The sequence below is a fragment of the Schistocerca piceifrons genome, chromosome 5 (assembly GCF_021461385.2).
Source record: "Schistocerca piceifrons isolate TAMUIC-IGC-003096 chromosome 5, iqSchPice1.1, whole genome shotgun sequence".
Taxonomy (NCBI): Eukaryota; Metazoa; Arthropoda; class Insecta; order Orthoptera; family Acrididae; genus Schistocerca; species Schistocerca piceifrons.
In genome coordinates this window covers 507,615,990-507,637,099 of record NC_060142.1, presented here as the reverse complement: position 1 = coordinate 507,637,099, position 21,110 = coordinate 507,615,990, and the positions used below count along the sequence as shown (strand labels likewise).

At 40.2% G+C, this 21,110-nt stretch overlaps 1 protein-coding gene across 1 annotated transcript in view; it reads right to left on the bottom strand.

Moving 5' to 3' along the window:
• The window catches only part of LOC124798146 (kinesin-like protein KIN-7M, chloroplastic), a 278,641-nt gene that overhangs the window by 67,798 nt on the left and 189,733 nt on the right, over positions 1-21,110 (bottom strand). The window lies entirely within an intron of this gene.

Here is a 21,110-nt window from a genome sequence, read left to right as displayed (position 1 = left end):
TGAAAGTAGAGATAAAAGAGTGTAGGTTTCAACAATTTTAACTGCACATGAAATCACAGGCAAGTGGAATGTTTCACCTGTTTTCTCTCTGTAATCAAGAGGTCAGAAATATTGTCCATCACAGAAAGAGGTCAGAATATCACTGAGGCATACATGTACCACATACCAGTACTATGGGACATCTGCACACACACCGTGCGAGGTGGTACAGTGGCTAGCACATTGGACTCGCATTCGGGAGGATGGCGGTTCAATCTCACGTCCGGCCATCCTGATTTAGGTTTGCCGTGATTTCCCTAAATCGCTCCAGGCAAATTCCGGGACGGTACCTTTGAAAGGGCACGGCTGACTTCCTTCCCTGTTCTTCCCTAATCCAATGAGACCGAGGTCCTCGCTGTCTGGTCACCTCTCCCAAACAACCCAAGCCAACCCAGGATACACAAAAAGTAAGTGTCAAAATGTTAAAGGCAGCAGGGGAGGTTGGGAAACTGGGGCTGTACCATGTGATGATGATGATGCAGAATCAGAAGAAGATTGCAGAAGATTGGAAGAGAACACTAACTGTCACTATATTCGAGGAAGGGAGTAGGAAGGATTGCACAAACTACAGGGGAGTCACACTGATACCACAATGTGCCAAGGTATACGAAAAGATAATAGAGAGCAGAATCCGAACAAGGGTTCAAAACAGAGATGAACATCACTGCTTCATACCTGAGATGTCAACTGTTGACCTCATACTTGCAGTGAGGCAGCTCCAGAAGCACCACTATGAATTTGATGAAGACACCATGTTGGTATTCTCAATATAGAAAAGGCATTTGATAGTATCTGTAGAAGACACATCTGGGAAGCACTAGAAAAGAAAGGACTGGAGAAAGAGACGACAAGCAGGGTGGAGGAGATGTACTGTGGAAGGAATAGGAGGGGAGGGGTGAGGTAAGGTGTAGTGGGAGCAAGTAGGGATGGGGGGGGGGGGGGGGGGGACAGAGTAGGGCTGCTACGGTGCTGGGGGAGGGTGAAATGGGGGTGAGGTGTAAAGGAGAGAAATAGAGGAGGGGAAGAAGACTAGTGGCTGCCATAGTGGAATACAGCTGGATGGGTAGCAGTAAAATGGATAGGTGGATGAAGGACAGTGTTTAGCAAAGGCCTCAAAGGTATCACTGGGTATTACCCTCCCAACCTCGTACAGAAACCGATTTCCCATGTCTTGTCTTTCCAGTCACCTACCATCTCCCACAATCCTACTGTCTGGCAACATAGGGGCACTCTCCCTGTGAAACAGTACCCTACTGTACCACTGCTCCCCACCGCTTTCCACATGACTGATATCCCTGCAACAGACATAGATGCAAGACCTGTCCCGTACAGCCTACCACCACCACCACCACCACCACCACCACCACCACCACCACCTACTCCAGTTCAGTCAAAAGGAGCACCTATCCCATCAAAGGAAGGGTTACCTATGAAAGCAGCCTTGTGACCTACAAACTAAGCTGCAACCACTTTGCTTTACACATGGGCTGTCTATCCACATGAATGGCCACTGACAAACTGTGGCCAAGAGACAGGTGGACAGTGTTGAACTTGCTGCTCAGTCCACGTGCTTCACTTCAATGACTGCTTCACAGTCTGCGCCACTTGTATCCTTCCTACCAAGACTAGCTCTTCTGACCTGCACATGTGGGAATTCTTCCTGGAATATATCCTACGTTCCCATACATCACCTGGCCTCAACCTCTGCTAGACCCTGTCCACTTCCCTGCTCCCATTTCAGCACTACACAGCCTGCTATTCCACCAATTAACCCACTAGTCTTTTTCCCCCTCTTCTCTCTATCCTACTCCACTCCCTCTCGCGCTAGAACCTCTACCCTGTCCGTACCACCTCCCTGCTAGCTCCGCAAGCAGCACTACACCTTTCCCCACCTCTACTCCACTATCCAACCCCCTCCTCACCCCAGCCTCCTCCTCATCCCCACCACCAATGCATTGGTTTTCCCACCAGGCACAGCTGGCTGTGCACAGCCTGAACTCAGCAGCCAGGACAATGGTCATGTGCGTGTGGCTACCGTGGTTGTTATGCGTGTATGTCTGTCTGTGTGTGTGTGTGTGTGTGTGTGTGTGTGTGTGTGTGTGTGTGTGTGTGTGCCCCCCTGCCACGGCTTGGTGAGTAAATTTTTTTATCTATCCATTTACTTGTAATAATATTGTCATTGATCCACCCTGAATTTTCCACTGTTCCGTATTAATTTGTACCATTTTCAATATCAGAGAAGGAAAGTTGCTACTCACCATATATTGGAGATGCTGAGTCGCGATAGACACAACAAAAAAATTCACACAATTATAGCTTTCGGCCATTACGGCCCTTGTCAACAATACACACACACACACACACACACACAAACACACACACACACACACACACACACACACACACACACACACACACACACACACACACACAAATTGAACTCGCAGACATGTCTGCCGTCTGCAGGCTCAGGCAACTGAAACCACACTGTGGTTTCAGTTTTCTTTTAATCCTAACTGCATTTTCTCAAGACCATTCTATACTCCAGTTTTGTTCCAAGAGAACGTTTTAAGGACAAACATACTCTACCTCTCATTGATTCTAGTAAGGTACGATTCCTCATTTCTGATACTATATTTGAAGTTCCCCACTGAAGAGTCATTCTTTAGTTTTATCTTCCATCCACAGTAAAATATTGGGTTGTCTTGTTAGTGTGACTTGCTGCAATTTATCAGTTTCTGTGCCTCTTCCAACTTGTCAGAGTGTGTCGATATTGATACATAGAGTTTACCGATTTCCATGGAGTATCTTTCAGTTGCTTTTAAAAACAGACTTTCTATTCTGCCACTCTTCATTATCTGACTATAATTTTGAAATCTCTTATTTATAATTAAACCAAGACCTGAATTTTCTACCTGTTTTGCTATGTCCAGATTTTAATGCTATTTCATTTATGCATTTTATCTTATGTCATTTCTCTACATCACTATTCTCCATGTATGTAATTACTATGCAGGATGCACCTGAGAGTTTAGCAGATGGGTAACAAAACCAGTTTCAGTCTATTTCTCAGTTCTTCTGCTCTTTAACAGCAGTTGGGAAATTATTTTTGGGTCCTTCAGACCTGCAATTGAATTGTTCGCCCAAACAACACTGTAATGAACACTTTTGTCAAAAGAGAGCTGAAATAGCGTTTTGTGAGATGTACCATTGTCTCTTCCGATGCAGCACACCACATTGTGGCACACAGAATGTTGTAGCAATGAGCTGAGAGTGAAAGGGCTTCAGTGAGGAAAAATAACTTCAAGGACACATTCGTCACTGGAAAGACGATAAATGAAAGGCAATGTAGGGCAGTGGATACCCTTACATACTGAGGAGAAATTGTCCTTTTCCTCGAAAATCATCATCTGATGGGGTGGATGGAACAACGCTGCAACTGCTACTTGTATTGAAAACAGGGTTTTCACAATCTGCATAGCCAAAAAGTTGTGTGTGTTAAATACTTGCAGAGCTCTAATATAGCAGTTAGTCCACACTGAATAGCTCTGAACATAGTTCCGATTCCTTATCTGACTTTCATATGAACATCAGCCTACCCAACACAACCAGTGCATACATTCAGGCCAGAGGAGATACAAAATCACACTGGTAAGTGGGCTTGCCAAATTCTTTGCGAATTTGACTATTCTGTATCACTGAAATGCTACCACAAACACTCTTAATCTGAAAAGTCGTTTCCTCCTCCTCTTCTGGGTATTTCACTTTCTTGTCAGGCAGTTTATGTAGAGAGATACTTTAAAAAGTGATTTCAGATTTAATTTCAAGGTCAAATGTGTGTTTATAGTGTGCCAAAATTTTTATGTAGATTTTGTTAAGGAATTTAAGAAATTTAAAATGAAAAGCGCTATTTAACATGCTATGGATGACAAAGCATAAAAAATGCTTGCTGCTAATATCAGAAAAAGCAAAACAATTACCTTCAGGCTTTTATCAGCATTGGATACAAGTTTCGGGAAATTTGGGACACAGAGCTGCATTAAAAGAAGTTAATTACTATTTGTTTCAGTTGAAGACCATTGTCTCAAACCTATATCAACATTAAAAAGACAAAAGTAACTACAAAACCTCAAAAGACAAAAACACCATTTAGACGTAACATACGAGGGGCGTTTGAAAATTCCGTGAGTAGTCCAAGAGATGGCCCCACCGGCGCGTATCGAGGTCGTGTTTAGTTCATAGCATCTATGGAAAGAACGTACACCAAGTTTCAGTCATATTGGTCTCCTACTTTGTGTTTGGCATTCGTGAGAATCAAGGAAGTCAAGTGATTGTCAGAAAATGGACGATAAAGAATTTAGTGTGGTGATTAAAAATTACTTTATGAAAGGCAAAACGCTTCAGGAGACTAAAGAGAAGCTTGAAACTGTGACTCTGTTTATCAGTGGTTTCAAAATTTTCAGAGTGGCCATTTGGGCAGAAGTGATGCTAAACATTCTGGATGCCCTGTGGAGGTTACGACTCCAGAAATCATTGTTAAAATCCATGATATGGTGATGGATGACAGAAGGGTTAAGGTGCATAAGATTTCTAGTGCTGTGGGTATCTCGAATGAACGGGTACATACTTTGCATAAACATTTGGACATGAGAAAGCTATCCGCTATATGGGTTCTGAGATTGCTCACGCCTCACCAAAAATGGAATCATGTGAAATGTTGCAAGGATGGTTTGCAGCTGTTCAGGAAGAATCCGCAGGACTTTAAGCTTAGTTTTGTCACTGTGGATGAAAAATGGACACACTATACTCCTGAGACCAAACAACAATCTAAACAAAGTGTTACCAAGGGAGAAATTCCACCAAAAAAGGCGAAGCCTATTCCTTCGGCCGGAACTGTTATGGCGAGAGTCTCTTGGGGTTCGCAAGGGATTATCCTCATCAACTATATGGAAAAGGATAAAACTATTACAGGTGCATATTATTCATCGTTAGTGGACCGTTTGAAAACTGAGCTGCAAGAAAAATGCCGGCAATTGGACCGCAAAGAAGTACTTTTCTGTCACGACAATGCACACACCTCAGCAGTTGTGGTTGCAAAATTTATGAAAATCGGATTCTAACTCGTTTCACATCCCCCCCTATTCTCCAGACTTGGCTCCCTCGGACTACCATTTGCTCCCCAATTTGAAGAAATGGCTTGCGGGACACAGATTTTATTCGAACAAGGAGGTGATTGCAGCAACTAATGTCTATTTTGCAGTTTGGACAATTCCTAATGCCCCTCGTAAAAACATTACTTATGAAAATTGGACAGTACAAATCAAAATGGCCCTAACCACTATGGGACTTAACATCTGAGGTTATCAGTCTCCTAGACTGAGAACTACTTTAACGTAACTAACCTAAGGACATCACAAACAGCCATGCCTGAGGCAGGATTCGAACCTGCGACCGTAGCAGCAGCGCGGTTCCGGACTGAAGCGCTTAGAACTGCTCAGGCACAGAGGCCAGCCCAGTACAAATCACTCATGTAGAAACATAAATTATATTCACTATCAAGGTCATGAACAACAGCAAGGTACACAATGATTTTCCTGCATCAGCAATTATCTTCATCCACAAAAACAAGTAACTGAACATATGTAATCAAGGGTAGCACCTGAGTAACCAAAATACTAGTAAACTCAAAGATAAAACCACAAAGACATCAGATTAATCAGTTATCATAATATCAATTTTTTAAATGTAGAAATCACATTACATGCACATTACAATGTATTACTTGTCTAATAAAAAACGGAATGACAATAAGGTAAACCATGACAAATGACAATCAAATATGGTTAAAGCAAAGGTGCCAACAGTATTGTTGCATCCAATTTTTGAGTACAATAGAATGTACAAGTCAGTGTATCGCACGTTCAATGGACAAGCACCCAGAAGCTAGGAATACTAAGTAAATGACTAAAACTGAGATTCCAAGTACCTTAGTTATAAGCTTCATAACCATAGATACAAGAAAAACTAAATGGGCATAATAGTAAAAGCCTGAAGAATAAGACGTACACAGTGTAAAAAAACTTGGTGACTTACTGAAGAGAACCTTAATGATATAATGCACAACTGTTGCAAATACAAGTATTTCACATTTACTGTGAAACTTAAATAATCTAGCATACAGGGCATATAAAAAACAATCATCAACCATTACTAACTTAGGTATAATTCTATTAATGTGCAATAATGATGGCCAACACCATCTGAGCAGAAATGTACATGAAGTCAAATGCAATAAGCCATACAACAACCATCAGGTGTAATCCTATTAGATATTACAATGCAAAACCTATGTGTGTCGCGCATCATATCTCAGGAAGCAAAATACAGCTATACATGTCACTAGTGCGACCAGTTGTATTGTATGGTTGTGAGACATGGGCAAGCAAAATTTTTGGCCCAGTATACAATGCAGAAACTACAAAATGTAAAAGAAGGCACAATGAAGATCTGTTCAAATGGTTCAAATGGCTCTGAGCACTATGGGACTTAACATGTGAGGTCATCAGTCCCCTAGAACTTAGAACTACATAAACCTGACCAACCTAAGGGCATCACACACATCCATGCCTGAACTACATAAACCTGACCAACCTAAGGGCATCACACACATCCATGCCTGAGGCAGGATTTGAACCTCCGTAGCGGTCGCACTGTTCCACACTGAAGCGCCTAGAACCACTTGGCCACAACGGCCGGCTGAAGATTTGTATCGGCGGTTTAAGAAAGCTGATATTGGGTGAGCGATTGCAAGAAGAAGACTACAGTATGCAGAACATGTTCTATGAGCAGAGGGCACTCTCTCTAACAGATTGCTTCTATACCAGCCAACTGGTAGACATCCAAGAGGTGGTTCACAAACGAGGGGGAGTGACAGGACCTAATGACCCTGGGAGAAACAGATCCAGCAGCCAGCACTGAAGATGCCTGAGAGAAGTAAATGGGCAAACATATGTAATAAATTTATGTAATGTTATAGCTATTCTGTCATGGTTTGTGGACTTTCTGTGGTAAACTTTTCATTATGTTCTATGTATGTCTTGTATTTGTAATTTTTGTCTTCTGTCATGGGCCTATATGGCTTGTGTATGTGCAATAAAATAATAATGATGATGAATGCAAAACCTTACACTTTTACAGTGGGACCAGAAGAGGTAATGTGACTTACCATAATAACCATGCATTATAGTACACATGCAATACATAGAAATGAAATTACCTGAAAGCACATAAAGGAAAGTATTCACGTTTAATATACAAAAAGGATGGATTATCATCAGGGACAAGAAAATTTTGTGAAAACTGTAACATGAAATTGTCAATTTTAGCAAAATATCAAGAATTGTTAGTTTTTATGAAATATCATATCAGTAGCCTTTTATGAAGAAATTGACAATTTTTATGCAATTTTGTGAAATTTGTCATTTTTTGTGTATAAGAAAAATGTCGTAACTCTGAGAATAGCAGTTTACAAATTTTTGTAACTGCTAGTTACTGAATGTTGAAACTGCCTTATGACTGTCTTCAATTTCCTCAAGGCTGAGGGTCATGTATAACAATAAAATGTATAGTCATTTTCCATGTTACTATGATGTGATGTCACACCCAACAGCACAGTTTGGAAAAAAAACAGCACCAAACTGGAAAAACAGCACAAACTGGACAAATAACATGGAAAAAGGAGAATCAGAACACTGATATTGGCAAAAAAACAGTGAATTTAGGAATATGATTTCACAGATTCTGAGAAAAAAACCCAAACATGACAAAAAAATAATACTGAATTTTGGGGGGAAAAAAAACACAAATCTGAGGAACACCTAAGTTGGCAAAAAAGTAGGATGGAACTTGGCAAAAAAGGGTCGTTCTGAATGCGGCAAACAGGAAAACCAAAGAAGGAAAAAAAGAAGTATGAAACTGGCAAAGAGCAACAAAGCTGGCAAAGAGCAACAAAGCTGGCAAAGAGCAACAAAGCTGGCAAAGAGCAACAAAGCTGGCAAAGAGCAACAAAGCTGGCAAGAGCAACAAAGCTGGCAAAAATTACACTAAATTTAGCCAGAAAGATACATTGAATCTGGCACAAAATGCGACAAAACCAACTGTATAATGGGAGAGGAAGGGGGGGGGGGGGGGGGGGGGATGGAGAAGGCGGAAAAAGAGGGGATTTGGGGGGGGGGGGGGGGGCAAGACAGAGATGGGGAAAAGGAAGAAGGGTATGAGGAACAGATAGCTACATACCTGGTAGCCTAATTTGAAGAAGAATAAAACTTGGTGATACTAAAGGTTAAAGCACTGTCTTGACAAAGACGCATAGTGTACCCTGAGAACTGGTATGGAGTGGAAACTTTTTTAAACTATCTAACAACAAATTATCACTTAGCAGGACCTAATCATCCATGAACTACACAGTATGGTGCATCACAAACAATCAACAAGGATCATATATGTAAAGGAATTTCTACTACATCAAAAAAGTTATTTAAATAATTCTTTCATTCTGTTCATTTAAAATCTGATATGGGTGTGTGACTGTGCTAAAATATATTTCTGTCTCTTCTAGTAAAATCATACCTACTCCATTGTTAGATTTGGGTAACACTGCTATCTCATCATTTATATCACCCAGAGAGTGTTTGTGGGTTTAAGATGACCAGGGAGCTGATGTATTACTTGGGTGAGAATATTCTTTAATATTATTCTAAGTTTTCTTCCAGCATGACCTACATAAAATTTGTCACACTGCAAACATTTAATCTTAAAGAAGAAGTTGTAGGTTTCCTGAAAATTTGTAGGTGCTGTCTATTTTCATTTTGAGGAACTCTTAGTTCAAAAAAATTAAGATCTCCATTATCTTCCATTTCAACAGTAAATTTAATCCAAGGACAAAAATTTTGAAACAGATGATGTAAGCTATCCAACAAGATTAACAGAATGCACAAATTCCATTATTGACCAAATATTCATCTCAGAAACAACTTACAGATTCACAAGCAGAGTACTGAGCATGGGTTATAGCGATCATGAGGCACAGCTGCTGTGTATAGAAATGCCAACAAGTTCTGGAAAAGTAGTTGAAAAAAGAACCTTTTCTGAAGATAACATTAGAATTTTGAATCTCTTACTGGTGAAGGAAAACTGGGAACGCATCGCCACTCCGAACAATGTTGATAGCATGTACATGAGTTTTTAGAGCATCTTTCTTCACCATTTTAATGTAGCATTTCCAAAAGTAGTAAAAACAGTAAAACCTAACAATAATAAGCAATGGGTAACTAAAAGCATAAAAAATTCCAGTGAGAGGAACAGATTTCTGCAGTACTCTTGTAAGAAATATAGAGTAACCCAAGAATTTGCAGATTATTCAAAAGCTACAAAAGAATATATGGTAGAGTAGTCAAAGAGGCAAAAATTATGTGGAATGACAATTTGATAAGAAACTCATCTAACAAAATGAGATCCACATGGAGAGTTATAAAGAAAGAAACTTTTAGTTCAGTGCCAAAGAAAAAGAACGTATCATTAACACTATAAGGCTCAAAAGTCACAGACCCAAATTCAGCTGTGGAAAAATTCAATGAATACTTCACCTCACTAGCTGAAGACCTCATTCAAGTACTCTGTCAAGGACCAGTCCCAAGTTTCTCCAGCAAGTCAGTGATATCGACTGCTTCTATGTATGTGTATGAAACAAACCCCAAGGAAATTATGAGTAAAATTAAATCATTAAGCAATAAAATGTCAAGTGTTCTTGATGAAGTACCTGATTTCATATTAAAAGCATGTGATCACCACATAGCAAACCTCTTGGCAAAAATTTTCAACCTCTCTTTAAAAACTGGTGTATTTCCAGATAATTTTAAGATAGTATACGTTTCACCAATGCTAAATAAAGGTACTTCTGAAAAAAATATCAAACTACCGACCCGTGTCGCAGTTAAGTTCCTTCTCAAAAATTCTAGAAAAACTCTTCTATGACAGGCTTTTAAGTTTCATAAATAAATATGCACCTCTTACAGTACAACAACATGGTTTTAGAAAGTCTAAATCTACACAGACAGCAATTTTCGAATTCTTAGACTGCATTTTAAAATCCCTTGATCAACATAAATTAGCTGCAGGTATTTTTCTAGATCTATGAAAATCCTTCGACATCCTGGACCATAACATTCTGCTTGAAAAATTAGAAAGACGAGGAGTAAAAGGTGTAGCACATAGCTGGTTGTGTTCATACTTAAAAAACCACAGGCAGAAAGTATCACTTCAGTATGAATTTAACAAATTGAATAAAACAAGAAACAACACCTTTCTTTCTAGGGAACTACCAATAAAATATGGTGTACCACAGGCCTCAATCTTAGGTCCACTACTCTTCTTGATTTATGTGGATGACTTAGTTGAATATAAGAGTCCCACAAAAACTATCCTGTTTGCCAATGACACCAGCATATTGCTCACTGGATCCAGTCCAGAAACTTGCGGTCAACAGCAGAAAGTTCTATGAAAAGACTTTCTGAGTGGTTCACAAAAAACAAACTCATTATAAATACTGAAAAAACTGTGTGTGTCTATTTTCATTTAATTCTTCCAACTAATCAAATGTCTATTCAAGCCCAATAAAAATGATCCCCTAGAAAATGTAAGTGTCACAAAATTCTTGGGTCTTTGGGTTCAGCAAGACAAAGTGGGACACACATATAAATAACTTCTGTGTGCTATGGCCTAAGAATTTTAAAAGCTACAACAAGCAAAACAACGGTACTGCAGGCGTACTATGCGCAGTTCCACTCACTAATCCTATATGGGATCATTTTCTGCGGATACTTAACTCACAGTGTAAAGGTTTTGAGAATGCAAAAAAGAGCTTTAACAATAATTTGTGGCCTTAAAAAGATGGAGTCCTGTAAATCCCATTTTACTGAGCTTAAGTTCTAAATGCTCCACCCCTGAAAACAGGCAAACTGCTACAGAACAAAAATGTACACAACTATAGTACCAGAAGGGAATCAAATATACATCAAAAATATCACCGAACAACCACCTATCAGAGGAGCATAATTAACATTGGTGTAATACTACACAATAAGATACCAGAGGAAATAAAAAATACTACTCATCCAATATTTAAAGCTAAACTAAAGCCATTTCTAATAAAGCACTGTTTCAATTATGTCAGAGAATTTCTGAATAAGTAAAAAATTTAATTGAAATAGGTACCTAATTTTAATTTGTCTACTATTTTGCGAATACTATGTATTATTGTAACTTATCTTTGACCTGTCCAATATCAATTGTACAATCAGTGCTATATGATAAAACTGGACCAATAAAAAATTAATCAATTAATCAATCAATCTATCTATGTTTGCCTAGCTCCCCATTCAAAAGAATCAATGTGTCAATAATTTTCTTTTATTATATGTGATCTGATACATAGTTTTAGGTTTGTTATTTAAAATTTCATGTTTAATATTATCTATGAATATATTGGTAAGCGCACCAACCAAACATCACATAACTAACAGGGAATCCCTTGAGTGCAAGGCCACTGAAGTACACACTCGAATGTGTGGACAATGTACATGAGGAGTACAATGACAACAAAACATGCTTAACAAGTTGAAGTGACATTGAAATAAGTGTCGAGCCATGTAGCTCATCATTCTTGTTGGACAGGGAGCTACAAACCCTTTCTCCAGTGAAATGTAGTAAAGGACAGTCTCCACCCAAGGAGCGGGTACTAAGCAGATAGGCACAACAAAAAGACTAGCACCAATAACTTCGGCAATTGTACCCACATCAATGACTGGTACTGCAGCTCACAATGTGGCTATAGTTGCCTGAGACTGCAATCACGTTTGTGAGAGTTGCACGGGCAGGTGTGTGTGTGTGGTTTTTTTTTTTTTTTTTTTTTGATGAAGGCCTCATGGGCCGAAAGCTTTATTTATGACATACAATTATGCTAACTGTTAACCTGAATGGTAAATTATTAAGTCTACTGTGAAATGTTGCAGATGTACTGCCCTTTACGATTCCTTCTCGTGTGTCTGATCTTGCAGGGACAGTAGGCAATCTTTACGTCACAGCAAGGAGAAGTGGGAAAATGGGCATAAGAGAACTACAACTATGGTATGAGCACTTCTTTTGATCAATAGCTGGTCTGTGTGTAAAAATCATACTCTTCTAGAACAAACTATCCCTCCTGAGAAGTGTGTGACATTGAAATTCATACCACCTGGAACCACTCACAAATTCAGCCTCTGGATGTTTGTTTCTTCCTTGCCTATAAAACATATTATCGCACTATCTGCAGCTATGCTTTAAAAGAGTGCCAGTTTCATAATAAGCTCCACAACAGACTGTTTCACATTTCTTCAGTTTTCATAACCCTGCTACACCAATGTGGTTCTATTTGCATTCTTTAAGAGTGTATATCTACATGGTTTGTAAATCCCACAAGGAGTTCACCTTCCATCTTGATGGGGATCTTGGGATCACTGTGGCATGCCATTTTTCATTTGGTGTTCATGGTGCAAGTTAATAGTTTGTTTTGAACATTTATCGAATATCGATGGTGTCCATTCTATGAATTGTGATATATGCATGCCACAGAAGGTTGATCTTTGGCCTTCTGGACATTCATTTTCTGTCGCCCTCCTGATGCATATCGTGAGTCATTAGGAGCTTTTTTTTTCCCCTGTCATAATTGTTAACACAACACTTTCAATTACACTTTACTAAAGACTGAACATGTGATCTTGTACTCACGAGGTTCCTTGTAAGCCATTAGTTTGGCTATAAAAATCAATATTAAAAGAGAACTAATTCTAGGATAAAACTGGTGTGGCGAATTCAACTAGCTCCATAATTTCAGGAATATTGGTTTCTTTATACTGTATTATTTGCTGCAGCAAATTTTAGAACAAGAGTCAAAGAGCAACCTTGGCTGAGCAATACATCAGCTCTAGGGGCACATCTAAAAACTTGCAAACACTCTATGGGTGACATAAATGATCAGATAGCATAAATGATCAGATAGCAATGTTACCTAAATCCAGCAAAGGACTAAGTAAGGATTTACTAGAAGAGACTTGAAATATTTTTAAACACTACACAAACTTACATAAGATCCTAAATGAACAGAATAATTTGAAAAATTAAAATTATTTAAATTTTGTTGATAATGTAGAAATGCTGTGACATTTATGGCCCTTGTAGACGGTTTTGGTGCACCATATTTCTACTTATGGATGGTTATGTCCTGACAGGTCGTAATTTGGTGTTAAGGTGGTTTCACTCCATACCATTATCAAGGATACAGTGATATTCTTTTGTCAAGACAGTGCTTCAACTTTTGGTGTCACCAAGTTTTATTCTTCTTCATATTTGGGATGTCAGTTATACAGCTATCTATTCCTTGTACCTCTCCACCCTTTCCTTTCTTCTGTCTTGCCCACTCCCCCCATACCCTTCCCCAATAATAAGGTTGGCTTTGTCTCAGCTTTCACACTAATTTGTTTATAAATTTGAATATTACATCTTTAGGTGAATTTTAAACTTGGAAGTTTGACCATTGTCTCCATATGTTTCACTTTGTTGGTCTTTCTGTTCAGGTATTCTGACACTGCATGATTGTGATAGATCACTACTCTGCATTCTTGTAAGTTGTTACCCAAGCTTGTTGTTTTCTCATACATCTTCAGATTACAAAACCAATAGATATTTACATATTAGACTATTTCTGATAATGATTGATAATAGTCCACTCTTCTTTTATATATTAAACATGAATGCTTTTCTTTATGCACTGTCAGCTAATGTTATTGCTGTGTACTGCAGTTGTACCATTATTACTGGTATACTACTGATTTGTCGAATTACCCCTACTGGTACTCCCTGCAAAATATGAGGTTCGGCACTGTAATGTTTAATAGGATTACATCTCCTGATCGTTATACAGTTTCTCGAGATGAGTACATTTACATTTCTGCTCTGATGATGTAGACCATCATTATTCCACATTACTGGCCTAATGGATATTTTACTTTGTTTGTACAGGTACGGAGAGGGATTACCAAGAGTGGATGCAGGCATGCCTTCAATACCAGTGTTACAAAGTACCCCATCACGTGCACGCATCATTGGACAATTTTCCTGACACAACCTCTTGTTACACTCACGCACACCTTGATGCTGCTTCCTCTGCCAAAAAACCAGTGATATCGCCTTACAATGATCAACCTACATACTCACTCACATGAGGCAACACCTACGGACATCATCACTGTGGAAAACTAAGCCTCTGGCTTCACGTCAACTTGGCTAGCTAGCTAGGTTTGGTTGCCCGCGTCACGTAACTACCGATTGAGGCAGGCAGTCTGAATATGAATTGTTCACACAGCTGGCTAGATTTTGTGCATATGTGAACAATTCAAGCTACTAACACCTCAATAGTATCGGCTTGGTCAAGAGATGGCACCATTCTGTGAATGCAGTGCTGATGTGCCATGATACATCCTGGACTTTCGCCCTTCCGATAGTTCTCCTGGACTTAAGAATGGCATATAAGCAAGATTTGGTCATAAGTAAAACTTCATACGGCGCCATTTGTAGTTTTACTTATGATCAAAACAGGCGTATGTCTGTTGAAGTTATTTTATTTTATTGATTGTGACGCAACCGCTGGGCTAAGATGTTTTTCATTTTTAAAAGCGTACGACTTCTGAAGAATGCTATATTATTATAGTTGAAACCATGGTCAAGATGTAGTATAAACATATTTTGTGCAACAGTAGGCTGTTTCTCATTCAAAAGAAATAGGATCGTTTCAGCAGTTGCCAGAGAGCGCCAGATAACAGGCGTCACAGCGGTTGCACAACTAAACTGACGCAGGAAGCCCGTATGTTCGTACAAGTAAATTATTAAAAGATCTTACATTACATCATGAAAGAAACAAGACATTACGAGGATACTCCGAGAGCATCAGAATTTCGTGAACCATACTAAAATGCATATTTCGGATTAAAGTGCACATTCGTATGTAAATTTCCTTGGAGTACCAGTACTGTATCATCTCATGTTTGGTTCTTTATTATGGCATAATGCCATACGTGCTAGAAGATGAAAACATGCACTTGAAATGTAGCGAATAGTTGAAATTAACCAATAGTGTGGGATTAAACACTTCATTTCAAATAAAATGACTGCCTCAGCTGAAAAGATTAATAAAAGCCAAATTTATTTAGCACGCCGGCAAATATAACTTCATTGTTCTGCAAGGCGATTAATGCTCAACTGTCAGAAAGGTGGAAACAAAATAAAATCTGAAACTAATAACATATTTCAGGCTTTCATAATTGTGTCAATGTATTTTTACAAACTGCCTATTGGCTTCTGTCCCGGGTTCTTCGGCCGACGTTCATCTAATGATTTTTCTGACGTTTCGCCAGCACGAGTGGCTGGCATTGTCAAAGCTTCACCCTCCATTGCTGGTGGAGGGTGAAGCTTTGACAATCCCAGCCACTCGTGCTGGCGAAACATCAGAAAAATCATTAGATGAACGTCAGCCAAAGAACTCTAGACAGAAGCCAATAGGCAGTTTGTCAACAAGTGGCCACGAAAGCCTTAACAATTTTGTAATGTATTTTTAATTCTGTTGGTAGCTCCTGGTCATAGAAATCCGTTTTGTTTTCGTTTGACGAACGAACAATCATTGAAGAGGAAACGGCAAAATCGCTAAATGTAACTACGGTGACGTGGAGACTACCCACCTCCCAACTACAACTCAGATTGCTCTCTGCATCAGCCCCGTGGTGGCCCCAGTATTTAAGAGGCAGAGGTCAAACTAGGACAGTAAAGTTTCAACATCCCTGCCTCGGCCAGTAAACATGGAGTCACCCCACAAGGGGTTATGGGCATTAAAATCTCCCAAAAGCAGGAAAGGTTTAGGGAGTTGATCAATCAGTGCAGCTAATACATTCAGGAGTACTGCACCATCTGCAGGGAGATATACATTGCAAACTGTTATTTCCTGCATTGCCCATATTCTTACAGCCACAGCTTCAAGAGGGGTTTGAAGGGGCACAGTTTCACTACTGGCTAAGTTTAGGACATAGACGCAAACTCCACCAGACACTCGATTACAGTCACTATGGTTCCTGTAATATCCCTTATAGCCATGGTGGGAAGGGCTCAGCATTGCCAGGAACCAGGTTCCCTGGAAGGCAATGCAGAAAGCAGGTGTAAAGCTTAACAGCTGCCATAGCTCAGCCAGGCGGTGGAAAAAACTGCCACAATTCCTTTGGAGGATGAAATCATCGTGAGACTGGAAAGGCATGGAACATTCAATGAGGCAGTTTACGCGTCAGGGTCACCTGCTGCTACCGACTTTTTGCCTGAGCAATCTATATCCATTGTGTTTGAGGATCCGGTGAGAGCCATGTCCTCAGCGGACACCAGAATCTCCACCCCATCCTCGACGCAGAGCTTGTAGATAGCGTTGGTGTGGGTGCCACCGCAAGTTCCTTGTTCTTTGGGGTCTTCTTTTTCGATTTCTTGCGCTGTAACATGGGTTTCCCTGGCTGGGAGGACTTCGCTGAATCAGTCTCCGGGACTGAGGATGCGCGTGAAGCCGTACGACCAGCTGCTTTTGGGCTCTTCAGCAACTGGCAGGTCCACCTTTCACACTAGCAGAAACCTGGGAAGGGAGTAACCCAAGGGACCCCTTCCTAGCGAGAGGAGCCAAAGAAGCCTGATGATTCTCTGGCTCAGAAGTGGGGACTGAAATCTCCAATGGTTTGGGGGGTGTTGCTCCCGAAGTACGTGGTGCGGGAGCAACAGGGAAGGAAGTGGCCCCCACCATCAAGGGGGCAAGTGTAGTCTCCCAGTTGTGAGGGGTGACATGAATTCAAGGAACTGATGGGGCAACAACAATTCTCGTAGCTGCGGCGTATGAGGTCATAGCCACAAGATGTAGGCACTCAAATTTCCTTTTAGCCTCAGTGTATGTCAGTCGGTCCAGGGTCTTATATTCCATGATTTTCCTCTCTTTCTGTAAAATCTTGCAGTCTGGTGAGCAAGATGAATGATGCTCTCTGCAGTTGACACAGATGGGAGGTGGGGCAATGGAGTATTGGGTTGGGATGGACGTCCACAATCTCGACAGGTGGGGCTGTAAGTACAGCGGAAAGACATATGGGCGAACTTCCATCACTTAAAGCACTGCATCGGGGCAGTGATATATGGCTTGACATCACAGCAGTACACCATCACCTTGCGCTTCTCGGGCAATGTGTTACCCTCGAAGGCCATGATGAAGGCACCGGTGGTAACCTGGTTATCCCTCGGACCCCGATGGACGTGCCAGCCGAAATGAACACCTTGCTGCTCTAAATTGGCATGCAGCTCACCATCAGACTCCAAAAGAAGGTCCCTGTGGAATATAATACCCTGGACCATATTTAAGCTCTTATGAGGCGTGATGGTGAGAGGAAATCCCCCAACTTGGCACAAGCGAGTAATGCCCGTGACTGGGCAGATGATGCAGTTTTTATCAAAACTGACCCAGAGCACATTTTGGACAAGCCCTCCACTTCCCCAAACTTGTTCTCCAAATGCTCGACAAAAAACTGATGCTTCATGGACATGAAAGATTCCCCATCAACTCTCATACATGTGAGGTACCGGGGCAAATAATCTTCACTGCCATCCTTAGCCTGCCATTCCTCCCATGGTGTGGCCACGGAGGAGAATGACTTGGGGTCATATTTCTTAGCATTTAAGTTCGACTTTGCCCGCTTAGAGACTGCTGGCGGCAGACCACCAGCAAGAGATGACGTACTACGCTTCATGGTGTGTCATCTGCTGTGATGCCACTCACTCCGACCAGGGGCTCCCACCACAGGTGCCACCCAGCCACAGCAAATGCCACCTGGAGTCCTGATGCCCCAGGGTGACGGGCATCTACTCCTTGGCATACGTGGGGAGTTAACAGTGCAGGTATCAGCACAGTGATCCCTGTGTTGACAGGAGGCTACAACCAACAGGGTACATGGTGGCCCCATCACAACGGACTGGCTACCGTGCTGTAAATGAAATGAAAATAAGTCCATGGCACAGAAAATGACACTGCATAGTGCATGGTGGATGGTGGAAAACGCACCCAGGAAGGTGTCCTCACCCAAAAGATGGAGAATGGGCAGGACTGCAATGCGACGACGAGAAAGTGGGCTAAAGGTCTCAATGCACAATGGACACAATGCACCAGGTATGGCGCCCTTCCCCAATTGGCTCACTCTTCAGGAAAACTTTGAAAGCTGGAGGTCAAACCCTACAGGGGACGATCACATAAAGGACGAAAAATACGAGACTCGTTTTAGTCTCCTCTTATGACAAGCAGGAATATCTCGGGCCTATTCTAACCCCCGGACCCACAGGGGGATGAATTACAGGCAAATGGGGGTCCATCTCCTTATTAATAAACTATTCCCAAGCGAGTTCAGGTATTCACATTATTTTGCCCATCCCCTGTATATTGCCTGCAACAATAAATCCCAAATAGATGATCATAATTTCTTTTTGGTTTCCTATAACATTTGTCTTTATTCAGTTGAAACATTGTTTTGAGTGAACAATTCAAGTCATTCTCCCTAAATAAAAAGTAGTTGAAGAAATTGGTTTTCGAAGAGTCATGTTATCTACACATTTGATCAAACTTCATGTAGTAAGATACAGGTATAGTAGGAGCTGTCATGCCTCAGGGGTGAAGTTAACATTAGGATGAGTTAAAAGTGTTCATGACAATCATATTTTGGAGGTGCTAGTTTTATGACATTAGTAAGTAATAGTGGTTTCAGTTTTTGTGTGGGTTTTGCAATTCTTGTGAAAGACAAGATGATATCTTTACCAAGATAGCTGCACCACAATCAATTTGAGGACAATGCAAAGTATGATCCGCCATGTTAAACTTGCACGACAGCCAGACAACAGCACTTCTGCCAGAGGGGTGATTTTCTTAAAATATGTTTGTAAGACCAAAATTTGTAAAGCCATAAAGATAATCACTTTTATGACAGAGGAAATGGCGCACAGATGTAAGTATGCTTAAAAATGTTCAACAACAACTATTATTATCACAGTTCTTAAAAGCACCTTGCGTTTCTCTCTCATTGATTGTACCTATTATACTGAGTAGAAGCAAAGCTTAACTTGACCTGTACATAAGAATGACAATCAAAAATTATCACATGATTACAAGTTGAACCATATATTTTACCTGCAGTACCAAAAAGCCTTTCAGTAAATTCTTAATATGCTGTTGACAAACTACTGTAACACTTATAATGCCCATGATACAAACCAATCAAGTTTCCAGAAAGTTGAAACACGGTAACTGCATTAATTAAAAGTTACAGACAATGTGGAGCAAGCCATGGACAGATCCAAAGTGACTATTTTGAGACAGTTCAATTTCAACAACATGTTTGATTTCCATATCATATTTTTGAAAATAAAGCCATTTAATTTTTCAAGCAGTACACTCAGTGTGCAACAGGAACCTGAAAAGTATTCATTGTTGGATTTGATGAGTCTACATGCAAAAGTGTTCAAAAAGTTCCTCAGCAGTTTTGTCTTCAGTCCACTGCTAATCTCCCTAACATTGATATTTTAAATGTGTTACATTCTTACAACTATTATTTAAAAGTGTTACATAAGTGCTAATCCTAATAGTGTCACTTTGGTATTATCAAGTATGAATGATGACCATTATTGTTTTCAAGAGGTACAAAACTGGGTCTCGAACTAAACACCAAGATACCAAAAGTGATCATCAAAATTTATCACTGAATATTTTTGTGAAGCAATTCCACCTACACTCTCACTGTGTTCCACCACTTTACCAAATTAACAACATACCTTACATTTCTCAATGAGCACGTAGTTTTAAAAGAACAGGCTGTCATAGTTAGCATGAAATTTCTCTAGCCTATACCAACTTCAAAAATGTTTTCACTTTAAAAAAAAAAAACTCACCAGTTATGCCTTGTCACTAGGACTGTAATATTTATCCAATACTTCTTGAGTGAGGTATGTATTAACATTTGGTTATTTCATGATGTTAGTCTTATCATTCTCAGTCAGGCTGCACATGAATGGATAATATGTGGTGCTTTCTTCATTGAATTCTTTGTCATCAGTCTCTTACACGTATCTCCTCACCTATCAAATATAAGGGATGATCAAAAAGTTTTGGTTTGAAGCCCATACAGACCAGAATCAATGTGTCAATCAGACAAAATTGCCATGAGCACTGTGGTAAACACAGTACCAACACACCAGGTTAAAGATAACAGTTTGGTAAAACACTGTCCTGGTGCATAGAGATGACTGTAACTGCCTGCTGCACATCCTCACCTGACAAAGATTGTTGACCCTTCCAAAACTTTAAGGACCAAAGACTTGATAATCACATGGGAAGAGATCAGTACTACGGGCTGGATGCTCCAGAGTCTCCATTGCAGTTTTCCTCAACATTTCGCCATAATTGCATACATATTTTTCATTTTACAATGAATGCCTACTGGTGTCTGATCTTTGGCAACCAGGAAAAGAACCCCATCATGTCGGTCTTGTTTGGATACTCTTGATAAGAAAGTCACCATAGTTCTTTCAGTAAGAGCACTAGAACTGAAGAGCGTTTCACCCTTTACAGTATCCTTGGGAAATTGTCATGTCATTTACCACTTCAGACTGGTGTGCCAGTAGTAATAGCTCACAGAGCTATCAATAAACTCAATAAGAAACTCATTTTCCACATGCATGTTGGAAGGCACAAATGGCTCACTATCCCTTGCCTACATAATGGTGCTTTATATAAGCCTACCTGTGTCAAGTTGGGTTACATTGCATACACACTACAGCAATGCCCTCAAATGGAAACTTCTTGATCGCCTCTTATACCTATCAATACTTCATAATTGCAGTACTTCTGATATGCATGCACGTAATAAACTGTGGGT